This window comes from Amphiprion ocellaris, chromosome 22 (assembly GCF_022539595.1).
Source record: "Amphiprion ocellaris isolate individual 3 ecotype Okinawa chromosome 22, ASM2253959v1, whole genome shotgun sequence".
In the NCBI taxonomy this organism is placed as follows: Eukaryota; Metazoa; Chordata; class Actinopteri; family Pomacentridae; genus Amphiprion; species Amphiprion ocellaris.
This window is the reverse complement of record NC_072787.1, coordinates 21166835-21173113: the sequence shown is the minus strand read 5'-3', so window position 1 is coordinate 21173113 and position 6279 is coordinate 21166835. Positions and strand designations below refer to the sequence as shown.

Here is a 6279-nt window from a genome sequence, read left to right as displayed (position 1 = left end):
TATCTATCTATCTATCTATCTATCTATCTATCTATCTATCTATCTATCTATCTATCTATCTATCTATCTATCTATCTATCTATCTATCTATCTATCTATCTATCTATCTATCTATCTATCTATCTATCTATCTATCTATCTATCTATCTATCGACTGAATCAAGACAAAGTAAGATGGAAGTAATAAAAGCTTAAAACTGTCTGCACGTTTCTTTTTGTGGAAATACCCACAATGTCGCAACAGCTACTGAATTCTGCATCTTTTTGCTGTATACAAGGTCACAGAAGCAGTCATATTGAAAGAATTTGATGCTAAAGCTTGATTTATTCTCCAGCCTTAAACCTGCGCACAGCCTACACAGGTGGCCTATGTTCTTGTAAGTATTTATACTTGGATGCTGGTGTGTCTGCATCGCTTTGCAATGAGTTAGCTAGTTAGCTGTGGTGTTTCTATGCTAGTGTGTTCAGTTTCTTTGCGTACTTCAGACACTGATGGCTGAAACTAAGTAGTTCATGTTGGAGTTGGTGCTAATAAATAGTACTTTTAGAAAAAATATTGTAATGGAGAGAAGCGTGATGACATTGGAACTGACCAAGTCTAGACATAACTATGAAAACAAGAAAATTGCATTTGGCCACTTCAGCACAACACTGGCTATTGCATTTGCATTATCAGATATAGTTACAGCCTATTACATATTGCACTTTGTTTCACAGTGCTGTTGTCATTGCAAATCAATATCCTGTGCATGCAACAAGTGGACCAATCGCAGTTGGTGCAATAACTGTTGCCATATACTTCTGGGTTGGTGCACATCAAGATACAGCATAGGCTACAGTCTAAATCAAGCATTTTTTCAGAGTTTAAAATTCCAGATCATTCATCACAGAGTATCTCAGTGCAATTTGAACCTACTATTTTGAATTGATGACTAAAGATTTTACCACATTCCTTATATAAATCTTACTAAAGCCACAGGAGTGTGAAGAGGCCTCCGGATGCCACTTACTGGTCATTGTCTGTGCAGGTCCAGTGGAAACCTCTGGACTGGAGGGTCTGGATCAGGTCCACAATGGATCCATGACTACATGATTCTCTGTTGAAGAGAAAGCAAGTGATTTCAACTGTGAATGTGATGCTATTAAGGATACTAATTACTGATAAGACGTCATTTACAGTTATTCGCCAAGTATCAAAACAACATTTGTGCTCCCACGTTGTGGAAAATGTTTCTGTCTGATAATGAGTTTAACTGCGGTCACTAGCCAAGAAAATGCAATCATAAATGTTGCATACTTGTGGGCTTTAAGCTTTATACTAAACCATAACATTGGCAGTAATTGAAATTATAAGGTAATAATAAAAGGACTTTGCTCTACAGTCCTGCCAAAAGAGCTAAAAATACTCATGTTTTGGTGAAATGTTAACCTAAAGTATTAGTAAATGATCTATAAACCATCAATAAAGTCATTATCTATGACTGATAACTGTTTAGAAAAAGGGTAACTTATGACAAAGTGGCCTTTTTTGAATAATAACTGAGTTCCCAGTAGTGTTTGCTGTTTTCATGCTCACATATGGGGTCCATCTAGGTTGGTCACCACCTTAATGTTGACATAATCCACCCTCTGAGGATTGAGGCTTTCCAGTTCAACACTTCCAAACATGCTGTAAGATTTTTAAAAAGAGTACCGTCAATATATACTCAACAAAGGGACAAGGACACGTCAGCATTATTCATTGCTTCTTACCTTTTCCTATTGAAGGCGTTAACAATAGACCCATTCAGTAATACAGTGATGTTTCCACACGCCATCTCTGCAAACTAACAAATGGACGGAGATAATCACTGGAGAGCAATTCTCACCGCCAGTTTTGGAACGGCATGTTGCAGAGGAATGACAAACAACACAACTGTGTGTAGAATGTCAGGATGGAAGTATTTCTGCAGCTGGGACATTAAACTCACATTTTGCGAGGCTTGCCTCCATAGAGAATAGACGGGATGGTTTCTACATGCCGACCACTCCGGGCAAGAGTTGAAATCAAAACCTGTGTCAAATTCACGTGTCATTACTTGAGTCATGAATAAACAATTAAAAAAAACAAGTTTAGATGATGTGCCGACATGCAAATTTGTAATCAAAGTCCTAAAGGATCTGAAAAACATTTGGGAGCACAGCTGCAGCTGCCTGAGCGATGATGTCTTAGCTGAATCCCAGTGCTACCGTGTGACTTCTAGATTTCCTCACAGTATAAATACATGAATAAAATGCATTCATCATTCAATACACTTTTTGTGATTAAAATAGGAATAAAACGATAATTTGATGTTACTCTTGTGTCTATATGGTGAATAAGTTGCTATGGTTAGCAGCTGGTTAGCTTAGCTTTGGAAAGTGACTGGAATGCTTTGGAAAATGACTGGAAATGGAAAAACAGCTGCTTGGCTCTGTTAAAAGTTGCAAAATCCACTTACATGCAGCTGTAAAACTCAATAATTAACCCTTTATGTCTATTTATCTAATACAACCACAGACAAGCTGGCTGTTCCCCTTATTTCATGTATTTGCGCTAAGCTAAGCTAACCGGTTGCTACTGTTAGCTTCGTATTTAGTAAAAACAGGTCAGAGTTCAAGCTTATTTCAATATAATGTTTTTGTAGCATTAGTAAATGAACATTCTGTGTATCGTATGCATTATTCTAACATAAATCCTTGAGATAATAACTGCAGAATTAGTCTTAAATGTGGCTTGCTAATGTTGACAGCTAACTCTTAGCCATCAATAATAGCACTGACATTAGTGTATTGAAGGGTCTATACAGAGTTGATATTTTAAGCAATCAAACAATTATAAATAGCAGTTTGTAAATCATTCATTGATAAGCAGTGGTAAGTAATTCAGGTTTCATTTACTTTCAATTGTTTGGATTTTTGTTTTGGGAATTATTAGTTGACTTAAATGTTTCCCTTCTGACAGACAATGTCACATGTAAAAAAAAAAGTAATTTACATTTTATATCATGATTTTATCTGATTATTGAGGCAATACAGTGGTGCTGATCCAGGGGTCAAAGAATCCTGATAAATGAGGGTGTTGAAAGATATTTAATTAGACAGGAAATAAGAAAGCAGTTTTTCTCTTCCATAAAAATTCACTTTTTTTTTTTTTTTTACCTTTCTCCATTCATTGCAGCGATTTTTCTTGTGGAGAAACAACCTGTCTTTGGTGACAGTGCTCGACAAAATTCTAGATAAATACAATGAGCTTAATGAAGTCAACTTTTATCTAGAACAAGCAGTATATATTCAAGTTTTGAGATCTTCTGTCTCTATCTTGTCAAACCTGAAAAAACACAATACCGGAGGTCCTCGTCCTGGCCACAAAAGGATGAGGTCATTGAACATGTAGCCGACTAGTGTGGTCCTCCAGGGTCCAGAAGTGCCGGAAAACAGCTGCATAGCTGTGCATCAGTGTCCTGGTTTTACTCCAGAAGAGGAACTAAAGAGAAAAAAAAAAAACAGATTAACAGAAAGATTCAAGGATCACATAAATATGAGCTAAAATACAAATGCTACTCACCATATGCAAGGCCTGATTTGTGGCATCACATTAAACATCTGATAATAATCCTCCACTATGACATTACAAAGAAGACTGATGGACCACCCCGCCTCCTCAAACTGTCTCGCAGATCTCCTCACAGTCATAACTACACACAAAAAGACAGAGATGCAACTATTAGTCAATTTAAATTGCAATGGAGTAAAAATGGATTGGCAGCAATTCTGAAATCAATAATTAGTCTTGATATATGTCATTTTTACAGAAAAATAAGCCAATATCTTGTGTACCACCTTCTTAAATATGAATATTTACTGGAAAATAGGACCTTTATCCCCTTTGGGTTATGCGAAAACTGGGATTTTTCACCATTTTCTCGGATTTGACAGAGAAAATGATTCATAAATGACTCCAGAAAACAATCAATTGATTAATTGATAATAAAAAGTAATTATTGTCTTCGGCTTTTAAGCAAATTTGCAACGTTTGGGGAAAAACATCCCTGTTATGCAGATCACTAGTGCTTTTCAAACTAACTTTTGGGCTTCATGACCTTAATGTGATGTTCCTCACTAAATTCAATGCCAATTAAAAATAACAGAATAACAGTTGACAGTACATCAAATTACTGGACTGTAATACAGTAAAATCCTGTACATTTCTACACATGAAAATCCTTAACAGAGATTCTTCTAAGGATATTTTGTTATTACAATTAGACTGATGATGTAAGGTGATATAAAATGACGTATAAAACAAATGCCACTGGACTTAATTAAATTAAGTCATGCAAGTTAGAATTCCCAATTTAAAAAAAACGTCTTTTCATGAAAAGCACATCAGTACATGCCCTCGTTCCACAGCAACCACTTCTTTCTTTTTTCTGTCTTTCTTTCTTTCTTTCTTTCTACAGAAGTAAAAAACATGAGAAGAAAGAAACTCACTCAGCATCACTCACTGAACACCACATCAAAACCACCCTTCATCTGGACTTCAATACTGGCCTGATAATGTGCAGCTGATGCCCACCAAAACTTTTTTTTATTTTTCCTCTTTGCTTTGGGCTTTAGAAGAAGATCAAGTCTTTCGACTTTTGAGGCTCAGTTCAAATGAATTCTTGTTTAAATGCATCAAATGTGCATCAGATTTGAAGGTTGGACATGCTATGACATGATAAATAAAGGCTGCACAGTGCGTTACCTTAAGCTGGGGTTAACTAGTGTGATGTAGGTGTAACACCTTCCCACCACAATGTGTTTAATGTTGGGGGTTGTCCCGAGCTGTGCTCTCAGTTGACCCTGGCAGATCTGAAGCACAATAAACCCTTTGAAATGGATACAAAGATAAAAGAAACGACATTATCTATTACATTTGGGAGTGGCACTTTAAAGGTCAAAGATTTGGGAACGTCAGGAGGAATTACTTACATATTGTGACGCTGATCGTGACAAAGGACGCAGATGTTTTAGAGGAGGTGATAGCGAGACCCTGGACCGCCTCATTGCTCCTCTGAAGAGATGCGTGTTTGGACATGTTCTAATCCGCCTCACTGTTGATGAGAAAATAAGATTTTACATCAGGTTTGGATGTGGCAGCAGGCCAGCAGGTACTTTCCTCGGGACTCACAAGATGGGTGTTTAGCTCTGTGCGATTGACTAGAATCTAATTATCTTGTGGCATGTACAGAACTCCTTCTCCACGTTTTTGTATTTGTCCATGCAGAGCTGTCAAAACTTGGCAACACTCCTACACCCTCTAGGAGATGGTTAACCTTTACACAATATATCTTCTTGTATTTAAAGGATATATACAAAAACACTGTTTTTTAAAGCATTATCAACTGCAGGTTACAGGATAGCACATGCAATCGAAATCTGCTTTGGAATTCAGCGAGGAAATGTAAACACTCACCACTTTCCATGCAGAAGGTTAAGCTGCAACAAATGGCTCCATGGCTGTGATGGGAAATGCTTGGCCCACATCTGACTTCAACTTAAATAGAGTCCTGTTGTGGTGTGATGCGAAGTGTACCCTCCTCTCAGGGGCTAATGGTTGACACGCTCGAGAGGACGTTCGTCATAGGTCAGCGAACACGTCTCCTTACCAACCTGGAGACGTTCTTAAAGGACGGGTGTGATGGGTTTTTTTCTCCAGTCTGTTGTTGCAAAGAGTGGATCCACATGACTCCCATTATGGTGCCGCTAGGAATCTGCCGAAACAGAGGGACGCTGTTCTCTCAGACTCTCTCTCTGATGTAGGCAACAGGACAGTACATATATGCCCTCTATTTTCCTTACTGGACACACTAAATTATGATTTGGACACACTGTCACAAGCTTCTTGTTTGTCCCAAGATGAGCCCAAGGTCTTATGTTGAAGACATAGCACATTTTGTCAGCTACAAAAAAAAAACAGCATCTGCTTGGGTTTTATTGGCAAAAACTCAGACACACTATGTGAAGAACACCGTACTGTGGAGTAGGATCAATGGCACCATCAGAAACTTGTTAGAGGTTAACGCAAGAGTTATGCAACACTGGGATGCTGCAATTACTGCAAAATTGCAGCAAGGAATGTTATACTTTCACTGCGTTAAGTACAATATTTTATACAGTTTCTGAATTTCAAATAATGGATCATTCCATTGCAAATTTTTACACTTTTTTGCTGCTCATATGCATAAAAAACTGAGCAAGTTACTGATTCCTGAC

The 6279-nt window shown here is 37.6% G+C and overlaps 1 pseudogene; it reads right to left on the bottom strand.

The window, feature by feature from the left end:
• Positions 1-990: 990 nt before the first annotated feature.
• Positions 991-5797, bottom strand: LOC129348027 (ADP-ribosyl cyclase/cyclic ADP-ribose hydrolase 1-like; annotated as a pseudogene).
• Positions 5798-6279: the final 482 nt, after the last annotated feature.